Below are 14,632 nucleotides of genomic sequence, written 5' to 3'. Positions count from 1 at the left end.
ATCTACTGTGTTATCTAATAGCACCAAACTAATAGAGCTATCACATAACTGAGAAACGTGTGTGGCTTATTACAAATGGATGAAACCACATTTTACCTTAATGAAGACAGTAATCTTTAATAAGGTGTAGAAAAAGGTGAGTTGTTTGTTGCTGTGATAAACAAAGAAGTGTACTGAATCTTTTGGACTACACAGAGTGATGCAGTATTGACTGTGATGCTGATTTGAGTTGTCTCATTCTGTATTTTTGTGCTTTGTCTTTTGTTACACAGAGTGAAAGAGATCTTTGGTTTTGCCTTTGCTGGTAAGTAAACAGTGATTGTAACTGAGGGAGTATGAACCTGGCATTGCGTAGCACATTTGGCAACTTACATACAGTAGTTTGACTTTTTGTGATATGTTTCCATTTACTGATGGGCAAAAACACAAAGTCAGGATTTATTACCTGTAGCAGCAAAGCCCTCACACAGGACCTCTGACTGTCCCTGAAAATGTCCCTGAAGTTTAATAGCCCATTTATGTATGATTTAAATTTCTTATGGCTTATTGAATCCAAACATAGGTAAATGTCAGTTGTTCATTTTCTCCTTATGTTTGTGGATTTAAGTAGCAGACAAAACAATGAAAGTGTTTTAGGGGAGTCAGTATAAGTGGTTGCTCAAACACTTAAGAGCTGCACAGGTATTGATTCATATTGTCTCTCAAATTCTGCTGATGTGTTACATTAAAGTCAGAACACTGTAGAAGTATTTTGTACAGTTAAGCAATAATGAAAAACTAAGAGAACCAGAGATGTGAGTGGACATTGTTAGGTACATTACAGCCAGTGTGTCTAATTAGTTTATCACTTATTTGGTGAATATAATGTGTTTTAAAATTTAATAGAAAAGTTGCCAAAAAGGTACACTGCAAAATACATAAATATTCCTAGCAACAGGTATAATGAAAGGACTTTTTAGTGTAAAAATTTAAGACATTTAATTTTAATTACAAAACATGGTGCACCTCTGCTATTGTAACATGTCAATATTTAAAACTATTTTAAGATTTACATATTCATATCAGACATGACGAGGTTTTCTGTTGCTTCTGATTTATATAATTATTTTGTATCTAACATTTTTAAAAGTTTTGGCTTTCACACTTTAGTAGTACTGACCTGTTGTAGAAAATGTTGGAGCCACAAAGCTTCTGTGTAGGAAATATTTGGTATATCCTGCACTTGTGCCAACAAATATTGGTGGCTATTCTTTATATTTCTGTAGTAATGAATGCTTTTATTACACTTGCTACAGCCATGTGAGACGCTGCAGTTCATTTATCGCCTCTTTAGACTACAGTAAGCTCATAAAGCCTTAAATAAATTAAGAATTTTACTAGTTAATTTATGTCACAGTAAATTGGATTGTGTGTGAAGAGGCTCAACAGTCTGAATCATCAAACAGTGATCTGATGAATTGTTTCCTTTCTCTAGACTGCTGATCTGATCGTCTCCAGTCTGGTAAGTAAAGGTTTGTCTGAGGTACAGTGCTGGGAAATGTTTCTCATTATAGGACATTCAGTTTAGTGGAGTGAGTCAGCACAGCTCTTGGGAATAATCAGATCGTAGAAAAGTCTGTGTAAACATTTCCAGACTTACAGATCTCTCTTATCATCATAGTACATTTTTAATTAGGCCCTAATATCGGCCATGCTAAGTTTATTGTAGATTTAGTGGAGTGTGTATTAAACATGCCCCATATTTGACTGAAAAATGTAGAAACTGCTGTTTAGGAGTCATCTGTCTCCAAATTTTTCATTTTGCCAAAAGTCATACTGAGTAAATTATTTTTTACTTTTATGTTAACGGCTCCCCAGACATTATGATATACTGTTGAACCAGGTAAGTACACACAGAAACGGGAATTTGAGACCTTTGGGCATTTAGGATCATGTGAGTTGAGTGCTGTGAAGTGTTTAAAGCAGGTGGTCTGAAACTGTCTGCTCTGACTTCATTGTGTGGGTTTAGCTTGACCATATAATGTTTATAGTAAGTTACTGTAGCACCACATCTTGGTTTACAGACTGTGTTTGTTTTTATTGTGTTAATAGAATGCAAAAATGTCCTTAGAAATGTTCCACCACCATATGATAAACATTTTCATTCAGTTGAATCTAATAATGTACTGTACGACTCTTCAGTGTGTAATGATATATGTGTTCTGTATTTTTCGGACTGTAAGGCGCACTAAATTCTAAGGCACATTAAGCCAAACAAAACAGATAAGTGAAACTTTATTCAACTCATTTACAATAACTCTCAAAATTGTTCAGTTGTAAGACATAAAATACAGAACAATACACTCACTTTTCAGGATTTATGGACTGATGAATGTGGATTGATCAGTTTGAAATCTGCTTCATAAGCATGGCTCTCAACAGGTGCCAGGCCCTTATACACACACACCATATTATGTTGAAGCACAGTACGAATTACTCTACGAGGGTGCTGACTATGGTATCCATGCTCCGACAATACATCAAGTGGTGCTGCTTTGTAGCTTACCAAAGTCATACTAAAACATTTGACAGAGTGCCGTGTACCACATAGAATTGGTTTAAAATCAGTAAGCACAACCATACATAAGGTGCACTGTCTATTTTTGAGAAAATTAAAGGCTTTTAAATGTGCCTTATAGTCTGAAAAATACGGTAAAGCCAGGTTTATTGGAAGTGTGTCTAATTCCACTTTCTTTCTGTCTTACAGGTGACCTGCTGCAGAAAACCCTCTCCCTCTATCATTAACAAGCAATTCAGTCTGTCCTATCACTCTCCCTCTCCCTGCTCAATCTTTTTTGACAAGCCATTCTATCTTCTATCCATTCTCCGCCATGTGCTCTATCTAATTTGACAAACTTGAACCTGAGTTGAAACGCAATCCTGTGACTTGAAATCCAGTTTTACCAGAATCTAAGTTTTTGGAATTGAAGTTACCTGAACTTTGTCAGTCTGTATTCAGAATTCTGAGAGATCTCTGCTCTCACTGCTCCATCTTTCCTGTCGTTAAACTCTCTCACATCCAGTCATTTTTCTGGAAATCACAAGTAGAAAGTTAAAATTACAGTAGTAGAATTACAGTACAGTAGAACTCACAGTAGAAACTACTTACACAGCCCTACATTTGTCATTTTAATTTTGCATTACACTTTGGAATAAACATTGATTGGCTTACAGGTGCAATTGCTTTGATAAATTATATAAAATATACACCTCTTAAAGGTTTATTTGTAATAAGACAATCTGGTTATTTTGTAATATATACATTCAGACTGCTCTATTTACATAAATATTAAATTAGATTCAAATACATTTTTCAAGTCTGTTTCATTGACTATAACATTTGACTACAGTAAGTTTATACTAATATTATTTAAGGACAAACCCATTTCTATTACTCAGTGTAAGTATTGAGTTACAATTGTCATTGAGAAGCTGCCCTGAGGACCCAGACTTCCTGTTTCCTGACTGCTGCAGAACATCCAGCTGAAGAATCCTCATCGCCTGTCATCTGATCACCACACCACCACAGCTCCTTATATTTGCTTTAGATTTTAGATATCTCAAAGATTTACACAAAGTCTACTTCAAAGCTAAGAGTTTTATTATAGCCTGTTGATTGTTGAGATTTATTCTGCATATTACTTCACAGAAGTATAGACCTATTCATTAACCAGTCTGGTTAAAAAAAAAGAAGTAATAATATACAGTTGTTGAAAAAGCTACAATAAAACGTTTTTAAGGATCTTTCAATAACTTTTATATTGAGTTTGTATTTAAGCCAGCCTTTTACATCAATTAAACGGTCATAAGAACACTTTACCATTTGTATAGTTGATCCATTTAATAGAAACTTGAGGAGTTTTTCAGTGTTTACAGGTTGAGTTTTGTATACATTTGTGTATAAATACATATAAGGTCCAGTTTGTACTTGCACAAAATGCCAAGGAAAGGTCAAAGGTCACAGTCCCAGAAGCTTAGATGGCAAAAGCAGAAGGAACAGGTAAATCTTTCTCAGACCGGTGAGCAGGTAAAGGTGTCTGTTACAAGTATTCCCAGTCCAGAAGTGCAGCTCAGCGTTCAGACGGCCGCAGTGTCTTATGCAGATGTGGTAAAGAGAGGTGTTTGCTCATCATCTGTGCCAAATGCTAAAGTACAACAGGTAATCCAGACTGAACCCCAGCTAACTGTGCAAACGCAGCATGATGGAGAAGCTCCAGGACCGTCTCATGTACAGGTTACAAACAGTGAAAGTCGTCCACGAGTGAGTAGCATCTGTGCGTCTCGAAGCCAGGCCAATGCTAAGTATGGAAAGTACCGGAATCAGCAATGCATGGCGAACAGTTTGGTTTTCCTGTCATTCTTACACGAGGATGAATTCATTACCAGAGCAGATCTCAACCGTGTGTTGGACAAAGGCCATGCCGTGTATTCAGATGCCAGAAAGAGGTTTGTGAACAGCGTGTTTCTAGCCTGTGATGAACTTCCCACTGTGATCATCAGCCGCAGACACGAGTATCAAGTCGACATGTCTCAGTTTGCTCTTTATGGCACATTTGACGGTACAGATCATCTTCCGAGCCTTGAACAGGGACTACAGTGTTTGGCTTCAGACATTTGCTATGCTTTGCTAGTCATGGGAGGAACAGCCATTGCAGTTTCCAGGCTGACTTCAGGTGAATACGCATATTTTGATCCTCACCCACGTAAGTCTACAGGAATGCCATTGTCGCTAAGTGTAAGTGGTGGAACTGCAGTTATGTTAAAATTCACACGTCTTAACGACATGATTGACAGGATCAAACGTTTGTACCGAATGTTTTGCATCGCACCAACCTGCACTTATGAGCTACAGCCTGTTGAGTTCCACAGTGAAAACGTTGCTGACCAAAGAAATGCTGATGAAAACAGACAAACAGCTACAACTGTTCCAGCACCAGCTTTAAATGAACCTAAATTTGAAACCCCCAAATCCACTGAGAAAACACAGAAAACTGTGGCCGACACTTTAGCTACTGAAGTGATGTCATCCAGAGTGGATTATTCAAATGAGCCAGCTGCTGAGCTGAACAATTCTGATTATTTAGAAATAGAAACCTCTGCATCTTCTGTAAGAGACACTCAGGTAATAAAAGATTCTGTTCCTCTGAATGATTTAAACACTGCCTCCTGTTTAACTATGACAACAGATGAACTCTCACATAAACTGTTGAAGCATAATAAACAGCAAAGGAGAAAGATTAGGAGACGACTGTTGGTCCAAGAAAAACTACCACAGAGAAGGGAAAATCAGAAAAAGAAAGAAAGACAGATGTACGCTTTTGATGAAAGCTTTAAGGCAAAGAAAAAAGATTCTAGCAGAAAGTCTCATGATCCTGATCACAGACAGAAGAAGAGTGTGTACAAAAATAATCTGTGTAAACTCAATGCTACATATAGAGAGAAACAGAGAGAACATTTTAGAAAAATCTATAGAGATAGTGCTAAAATTAGAGAGAGAAAAAGAGAACGTGTCATAAGGATGTATAAAGAAGATTCTTCATTCAGAGAAAAGCAGAAGGAACGTATAACAAGAACATATAGAGAATCTCCCATTTTTCGAGAAAAGCAGAAGGAACGTATGAGAAAAACATATAAAGAATCTTATAGACAATCTCCTATATTCAAAGAACAGCAGAAGGAACGTATAAGAAGAAATTACAGAACTTGTGCTGGATTCAGAGAGAAACATAAAGCTTACATGAGGTCATATGTTTCTAACCTATATAAAGAAAGTGTAGAATTTAGACAGAAAAAAAAATGTTACATCACTAAACGTTATGGAGAAGAGAGACAATTTCAGCAGCAACACAAGGACAATATGAGAGAACGAATGAGAGTAAAATATTGGAACAGTATTTCTTTTAGACAGATGCATAATATCAGATGTGCAATGAAAATAAAAAGAAAATATCGTCAGATGCATCGACCAGCTGACAGTTTACAGTGTCATCCAGAGAACACTTTAATGAATGAGGCCATATCTCGTTTCAGATCCAACATTAAGTCAGCACCATCTTATGTTTGTACTGTTTGTCTAAAAGCTTCTTTTCCTAATCAGGTGAAAATCTGCAAAAGAGAAAATTACTCAAAACACCAAATTGTAGCTCAGCAGTGTCTAACTGGTAAATTTGTTCATGTGTGTGATGAAGCATGTCATGATCACTGCAGCTTTCCTGTTGAGAGAAAAAAGGAGTATATCTGTCACACGTGTCACAGTTCCCTCAAAAGTGGACGCATGCCAAGACTTGCTGCTGTCAACGGTTTAGAACTGCAGGATATTCCAGCTGAACTGTGCGATCTCAACATTCTGGAGAGACATCTGATTGCCAAATGCATACCATTTGCTAAGATTATTCCACTTCCAAAGGGCAGACAGAGACTCATACGTGGTAATGTGGTGTGTGTACCATCTGAAGTCCAACAAACAGTTGACAGTTTACCGAGGATCAGAAGCCAATCACAGATCATGAGGATAAAGCTGAAAAGACGACTGTGCTACAAAGGCCATCAGCTGTTCCAGACTGTCACCTGGTCTAAACTCATTCAAGCCCTGCGTAAACTCAAACAAATTCATCCACAGTACACAGATATTATTATCAGAGATGATGCATTGCTTTGTGATCCAACGTTACCTGATGATGACAGCAGTGATGAAGCCAGCATGGGAAGTGATGATTATGATGAAGCAGATTTAATGGAAATTGACAACTATGAAAAAGATGCCCTTTTGTGCGAAAGTGAGTCTGAAAGTGAACAAGCTATTAATATGCAATCCTGTGATGAACAACCAGAGGAACAAAATCCTGATGAACCAGAAAGTGATTTGAACAATGGAGGTTTTGCTCTAGAAAGTTGTCTGCAGCCTGTTGACATTTCAGAAGAGATTCTCTGTTTCACTGATAACACATATTGTGTGGCTCCTGCAGAAAGAAACAATCCTGTTAGCTTCTTCAGAACTCCTCATTTGGAAGCCATGGCATTTCCTGTGCAGTTTCCTACCGGTCAGAATACACTGGATGAAAAGAGACTTCTTAAACTCACACCAAGTGCTTACTTCAAGTCAAGGCTTTTCAACATTGATGCAAGATTTGCTAAAGACACAAATTACCTGTTTTTCTCACAGTTTGTCACTGAAATACATTTGGCTAATTCCAGCATGACAATACAGCTAAGGAAAGGTAAAACTATGACCAAAGATGGACGCAAAATCACATCGGGAATGTTACAAAGTAAGACAGAAGTAGAGAAGCTGGTAAGAAATAAAGATGCAATCAGATTTATGCAGCCACTCAGAGGAACTCCAGCTTACTGGCAGAAAACTACCAAAGATTTATTCAGTATGATTCGTCAAATAGGAACACCTCAGTTCTTTGTCACTTTCTCTGCTGCTGAGATGAGATGGCCTGAAGTGATTCAAGCAATAAAGAGACAGCAAGGTGAAGAGGTTGATTTTGAAGCCCTGGACTGGTCAGAAAAGTGTGAAATTCTAAGATCAAATCCAGTAACCACCATGCGAATGTTTGATAAACGTGTTGAGGCTTTGTTCAGAGATTTGCTTTTTTCTCCTGCACAGCCCCTTGGTGAGATCATTGATTACTTTTACAGAGTTGAGTTCCAGCACAGAGGTAGTCCGCATATACACATGTTGCTGTGGATTCGAGAAAAGGTAGAAGCAGATGTGGATGATGACCAAACTGTCTGTGACTTTGTGGACAGATACATCTCAGCTCAACTCCCTGATCCAGAAAAACAACCTGAACTGCACAAAAAAGTCTCTGAACTACAAAAGCACAGCAAGAACCACACAAAGACATGCTTTAAGAGTGTGAACTCTGGTTGTAGATTTGGGTTTCCAAAACCACCATCCACAAGAACAATGATTGTGAGACAGGATGAGGATTCAGACACTGAAGCTGCAAAAGCCAAACTCAGACCTTTGTTGAACCTGCTGAAGGAACCTGAAGCTGCTTCCCTCACCATAGAGCAGATTCTGTCACGATGCAACTTGACAATGAATGAGTATGAACAATGCCTCCAGAACATAAACAAGAAAACAGCTCTGATTCTGAAACGTGACCCAAAGGACTGTTGGATCAACAATTACAACCCAGACCTGCTTGAAGCCTGGAACTCTAATTTAGATGTCTCATTCATTTTGAATGCCTATTCATGTGTAGAATACCTCTGTAAATATATAACAAAGAAAGAATCTGGCCTCTCTGAATACCTGAAGACAGTTATTGATAACTCTGGAAACAACATGGTCAATGAATGTGATGAAATGAGAGCTGTGATGCAGGCTTACTCAAAAAAGAGAGAGATCAGCGCACAGGAGTGTGTGACTCGAGTCTGTGGCCTAAAAATGAAAAAATGTTCCCGCAGTGTTGTATTTGTACCAACAGATGATAACCCAGTAAAAATGAGTCGGCCCATGAGCTTCCTGGAAAGCACAACACATGACAGCTGTAATATTTGGATGACAAGTTTGAGTGATAAATACAAATGCAGACCTGAGACCCCAGAATATGAGGAAATGTCGCTGGCTGATTTTGCTGCCCTGTGCCGGTTGGTGAGTGGTCCAAATGAAGGAAAAGATGTGCTTCCTCTTCTAAACCAGCTTGGATTTGTACAAAGGCGAAAGAATGATAAACCAGCTATAATCAGGTATTACCACTGTTCACAGGAAAAAGATCCTGAGCAATATTATCGTCGACTGTTGAGACTTTACCTTCCACACAGATCAGAGCAGGAACTGAAACCACAATGTTTCCAAACCTATCAGTCCTTCTACAACTCGGGTTTTGTGCGACTTCCATGTTCAGACCACAGTGAGTCTGTGAAACGGATTGTGAAAAGAAATAAAGACAAGTATGAGAAGAACTCTGAGGATATTGAGAGTGCACTGGAAGAGTTTGAACAAAATAGGGATGTTGTGATCGATGAATGGTGTAATCTTGCTCCTGAATCTGAAGTTGTGAGGCTGCAATGTGATGAGAATCTTCCTGAGAGACATTCTGATGATGAGAACGAACAGGAGAATGTCCCTGACTACAGTCGTCAGTCTGATGCTGTAACAGAGATCAGAGCCATCAGAGAACAACCTGCAGTAGATCCAGCCGTGGTACGTGTAATGTATCAGAATCTGAACCAGAAGCAGGCCTGCGTGTTCTATACTATAAGAGACTGGTGTATTCAGCGAGTTTGTGGTTTGAACCCAGATCCATTTTTCTTCTATATCAACGGTGGTGCAGGAACTGGAAAGTCACATCTGATTAAATGTATTCACTCTGAAGCATCAAAGATCCTGAGCAGACTGCCTGCTAATGCAGAAGAAGCTGACATATCAAATCCAACTGTTTTACTTACTTCATTTACCGGGACAGCAGCTTTTTCTATCAATGGCTCTACATTACATTCTCTACTGAAACTACCCAGGAGTCTGAAACCACCCATTCAAGGACTTGGTAACCAACTGGATGAAGTCAGATCTGAGCTGATGAATGCAGAAATTATTGTTATTGATGAGATTTCAATGGTTTCAAAACCCCTTTTTGCCTATGTGGATGCAAGACTGAAACAAATCAAAGGCACTCAGAGACCTTTTGGTGGAATGTCAGTTTTAGCTGTTGGAGATTTTTACCAGCTGCCACCAGTGCGACAGTCTAAACCTCTCTGCGTTTACGATCCAGAACAGATTGACCTATGGCAGGAACATTTTCAGATGATCACTCTAACCGAGATCATGCGTCAGAAAGATGATGTGGCCTTTGCAGAGATGCTGAACAGGATTAGAGTGAAAGAAAAGACGGATGAGCTTTCTCAGTGCGACAGAGATTTGTTGTCACAGGCTGTGACTGCACCAGAAGAATGTCCAACTGAGGTCTTACACATTTATGCCACCAACAAGAATGTGGAATCCCACAACACAGATACCCTGAAGAAGCTTCATTCAAACATCATAATCATCACTGCAGACGATTTCCAGAAGGATAAACGTACAGGCAGAATGGAACGAAGAGACAAACCATTTACAGGTGGGAGAAATGATTTACCTGACACTCTGAATGTTGCTGAAGGAGCTCGAGTCATGCTGACCAGAAACTTGGACACACTAAACGGTTTAGTCAACGGTGCTTTTGGTATACTGGTAAAGGTGGTGAGATCTGAAAATGATGGACACATAATCAAACTGGGGCTCAGAATGGACAACCGGCAGCCTATGAGACACAACCGCAGTGCTAATGCAGCATCTGATGATCTGGTTTACATTGAGAGAGCAGAGGAGAGTCTGAAGTTTAAAGGAGCGGTACGCAGACAGTTTCCTGTAAAGCTAGCATTTGCCTGCACAATTCACAAAACTCAGGGTCTTACAACACAGACAGCTGTAGTTTCAATGAAGAACATTTTTGAACCAGGTATGGCTTATGTTGCTCTCAGCAGGGTGACGTCTCTCAGTGGACTCTATTTGCAGGACTTGGATGAGAAAAAGATTTACTCCAATCCCGAGGTAACTGCAGCGCTCCAAACCATGAGACAAGCCAGTGTTGAGGAAATGATGCCTCTTCTTCAGGTCAGAGAAACAGCCAGCAGACTTGACACTCTTACACTGATCCATCACAATACGGAGGGTTTGCCATCTCACATCAGTGACATCAAGAGTCATCATGAAATGTGTTTAGCAGATGTTTTGTGTCTCACAGAGTCTCACCTCCAAGGCTCCTTTGTTGCAGACAGTCTTCATTTGGACGGCTACACCATGTTCAAACGCAACAGACATGTGTCCTACACAAACTTTCCTCACATGGCCAGCAGAAGTGGTGGTGGAGTTGTTGTGTATTTGAGGAATCATTTTCAGGTTCAGGTAAAACAGTATCTGCATAATGTCACTGATCTTGAGTTTTTAGTGTTGAAGGTTCAGGCTCCATTCCCTGCACTCATTGCTGTTGTGTACAGACCCCCTGACTACAGTTTGACACCATTCATGCAAAACCTGGTAAGTCTTTTAGATTCCCTTGAAATAATGGACTGTCACCCAATCATTGTGTGTGGAGATTTTAATGAGAACCAGTTGCAGAGTGGAAGAAAACAGATTCTGGAGCAGTTTCAGTCGAGAGGGTATTCACAGCTGATCACTTCTGCCACTACAGACAAGAACACCCTGCTTGACCTCATTTTTATTTCTCAGCCAGATCAATGTCTCCATTCCGGTGTTCTGAGATCATACTACAGTTACCACAACCCTGTGTTTTGTGTCCTGTCCTCGAGCCAATCATGAAGTCGTCTGGTGAGTTTTGAAACAATTACAGATCATGTTTGTTACAGAGTTTACTGATTGTAGAGTATGAAAAATATTTTTCATTGGAAAAAATTGTCTTCCCTACTCTGTCTGTAAGAAGACCCTTTCTTATTGCAATGTTATTAATCATGTCACCAAATCATGGCTGTACTTCATGCAGAGCCGGGAGATCTGCTTTCTGTTATCATGCACCTCAGATCTGAAATATACTGCATTAAACGGACATAATTTATTTTTTATTCTCATGTTTTAAATGACTAAATCTACTTATACATTTTTTCATGGATGTTAATTGTCATCTCCTTTTTTGATACTTTTTTTACTCTGACGTATGTATCTCAACAAACGAGATCTTCCCCTCCAAGATGCTTTCAAATATGAAATAGTAAATAAATAAATCACAGATAAATGCAGGTATTTATTATGGGTCACATGAATAAATACAGACAATTATATTTTCTTGATTATAGTAAATTTTGTAGAATCAAATGTTTTTTGGATGAATGAGGTTTTGCTTATCATGTTTTACAGGTAAAAAATGTTAAAAGTTTTAAACTATCTTTAGGCTACCAGAGATGTCTATAATTATACATTATGTAGAGAAAAACATTTTTACAGCTTACAGAATTTGTATAAAAACTGATTTAGAAGTACATGGAAAGTTTCTGCATCCATTTTCTGACTTGGCCTTTATCTGGGTGGGTTTGGGTTTGGGTGGATAAAGGCCAAGTCAGAATTCTCTGAGCAGCTGGAAAAAGCTGCTAATAAACAAAGACATCAGAAAGCGGGGGCTTTAGGTGTAGCCCCCGCTTTCTGACGCACTAATTAGATTTAGTAACTGACACCCCATACCAGCATTATATAGACACTTGGGGGCTGAGATGGGTGGGTGGGGAGGGGGGGTGGGTGGTGTTAAAAGCACTTTATGTTTTGTAGATGTATTTTTTTCAGACAGGGCACACACAGTCCTGTTTCCTTTGTGGGAAAACCTTCAAACTTCACCATCCTCAGCTGAAACAACAACATCTTAACACCATCTTCATGAACTGCTGAGCCAAACCTGATCCATCAGTGCTGGACTGCACAGATAACTACATGCCACACAGAGACTGCTGTTTTATGAACTGCCATACCAGTATGTCTTCAATGGAGAAGATGACACACCCATCACCTGACCTCCTGCCTGATCTGGAGACCATCATGATGCTGCCACACTACACACCTCTGAGACCATGAATGATGACTCCTACTGAGGAAACTGTATTTCCTGTCAGAGATGCTCAGTGATCCTCAGAGCAGAGAGAGGTATGATTCTTTATCTTTGATAAAAAATGTCAGTGTTTTTAATTCAATTAATTAATTAAAATCCTGTTTAGTGCATAAATAATTCCACACTCAAATGATTATACTTGTTGACACTTTTTGAGTTTTAATTCACATTATGGATTACAAATCTATGCTTTTTCTACTCTGTCTCTCTGTGCAGGTATTGCTGTCTTCTGAGTTCTTCAGTGTCCCAACTGAGACATTCAAACCTCATTGCAGAGCTCATGTCTTTCCTCACCATCATGTGAGTGTGAGATTGCTCTGGATTCTGGTTATGTGGCCTGCAGCACCTATAAGGTATTTCAACATTGTTCATTGCATAACTTATTTGTAGTTTTTAGGCCTTAACACAAATAAAATGTTCCTTTTTCTGTATTTTTTAGAACAAGCTCGTCCAGTGTGCCTGCATTCCAGCTTCTTAGACTCTACTCAAGTGGACAGAGTATCAGTGTTTGGCCACTCTTACAGACACCGACTTCTGTCAACTCACTGCTACTGATCAGGCACCTGACTCCAGGAAGACAGAGGGCTGCAAGCCTGTCATCGTTTCCAGTGTGGCTTTGTATTCTTGGGGTAGCATCAGATTTTTCCCACAAATATTCAAAGGTAACACTTATTTTAAGCGTAGTTATTAAGTCAAAAGTCTTCCCTTGTGTTAATTTTATTTTTTTTATTTGTTTTTGTTTTCTTTTAGATTTATGTGCAGTGATCGGATGTGGTGGAGCTTTGTTAACTGTGTGGAAAACATCTGTTTGTGATGATATTTACAATGAGGCTTTAAGGTGACAGTTTCCATGTAATTTCAATCCTTTTACTAAGCAAAAACATGTTTGCAATTAACATATTTTTTTCAGTTTTGTCTTTTGGATTTATGGTTAACATTCCTCTGTGACAGCAAATACTAAACTGGTCCAAGTAACCAGCATATCATTGGTCAAAGGCAAAAAGGACCACATGTCACGCTAGCAATGAATTATTGACTGTGTTTGTGTCACCAGATTTAACAAACAATATCAGACATATGAAACTGAACTCTGGATTAATGTGCAGATTTTTTTTGTGTTTTTTTTATTGTTGAATAATTATTTTGTAGAACAAACCCAATCTATTTACCCAAACAATGTAACTTGTTTGGGTAAATAGTGGATTAATATATCTAAGTCTATAAGTATAGCAAGCTGAATTCATACAGACACACAGCTCTAAATCCTGGATTGTAGGATGTACAAAAATGATCATGTGATTATTATGGACATTTAAATAACTATATCTATTGAACCATTACATGTATTCTTTTTAGAAATTACACAATCTCAAAATGTGAAAAAAGAAAGTGTTTAAGAGAAAAAATAATGTGTGTTTGTATGAATCCTGCCTTAGTATGGGGTGTCAGTAACTACATTAGTATAGAGTAGGTCTAACAGTGGTTTTCCACATCTGCTCTAATACAGCGGTCCCCAAACTTTTTTGCGCCATGGACCGGTTTATGCCCGACAATATTTTCATGGACCGGCCTTTAAGGTGTCGCGGATAAATATAACAAAATAAAACTAGTACCGGTACCGAAAAAAAGAAAATTTATTCATAACACACGTCAAAAGATCCAGGAAAACCGAGTAAACGATAAAAACGATAACAAAATAACGCTGAAAACCGATAAAAACCCTGAAAACGATACATTTCACACCTGAGCCTCATCTCTCGCGGCCCGGTACCAAACGACTCACGGACCGGTACCGGTCCGAGGCCCGGGGGTTGGGGACCGCTGCTGTAATATATATAGATAATGGGTCAGACATATAAAGTCATTTTGAAAAGTTCATAAAGGTCACATCCATTTATATGTGTTCCTCTTTATCATTTTATATCTGGTCACACAGCTGACTTGAGTTTTGATCAGAGTAGAACCATAACATTCATGCTAATGGTTCT

The 14,632-nt window shown here is 38.7% G+C and overlaps 2 long non-coding RNA genes across 2 annotated transcripts; both read left to right on the top strand.

Annotated features, from left to right (window-relative positions):
* Positions 1 to 285: 285 nt before the first annotated feature.
* LOC308407191 lies at positions 286 to 2,979 on the top strand. The gene is made up of 3 exons (XR_013973635.1): positions 286 to 304; positions 1,475 to 1,501; positions 2,747 to 2,979. It is a non-coding gene; the product is annotated as an uncharacterized lncRNA (long non-coding RNA).
* Positions 2,980 to 12,288: 9,309 nt separating this feature from the next.
* On the top strand, positions 12,289 to 13,968 carry LOC308407182. The gene is made up of 4 exons (XR_013973632.1): positions 12,289 to 12,679; positions 12,861 to 12,997; positions 13,084 to 13,306; positions 13,395 to 13,968. It is a non-coding gene; the product is annotated as an uncharacterized lncRNA (long non-coding RNA).
* The last annotated feature ends 664 nt before the right edge of the window (positions 13,969 to 14,632 follow it).

This window comes from Rhamphochromis sp. 'chilingali' (genome assembly GCF_963969265.1).
Source record: "Rhamphochromis sp. 'chilingali' genome assembly, chromosome: 12".
Classification (NCBI taxonomy): Eukaryota; Metazoa; Chordata; class Actinopteri; order Cichliformes; family Cichlidae; genus Rhamphochromis; species Rhamphochromis sp. 'chilingali'.
Note: the sequence above shows the minus strand (reverse complement) of the source record. Positions and strands in the feature narration are given on the sequence as shown.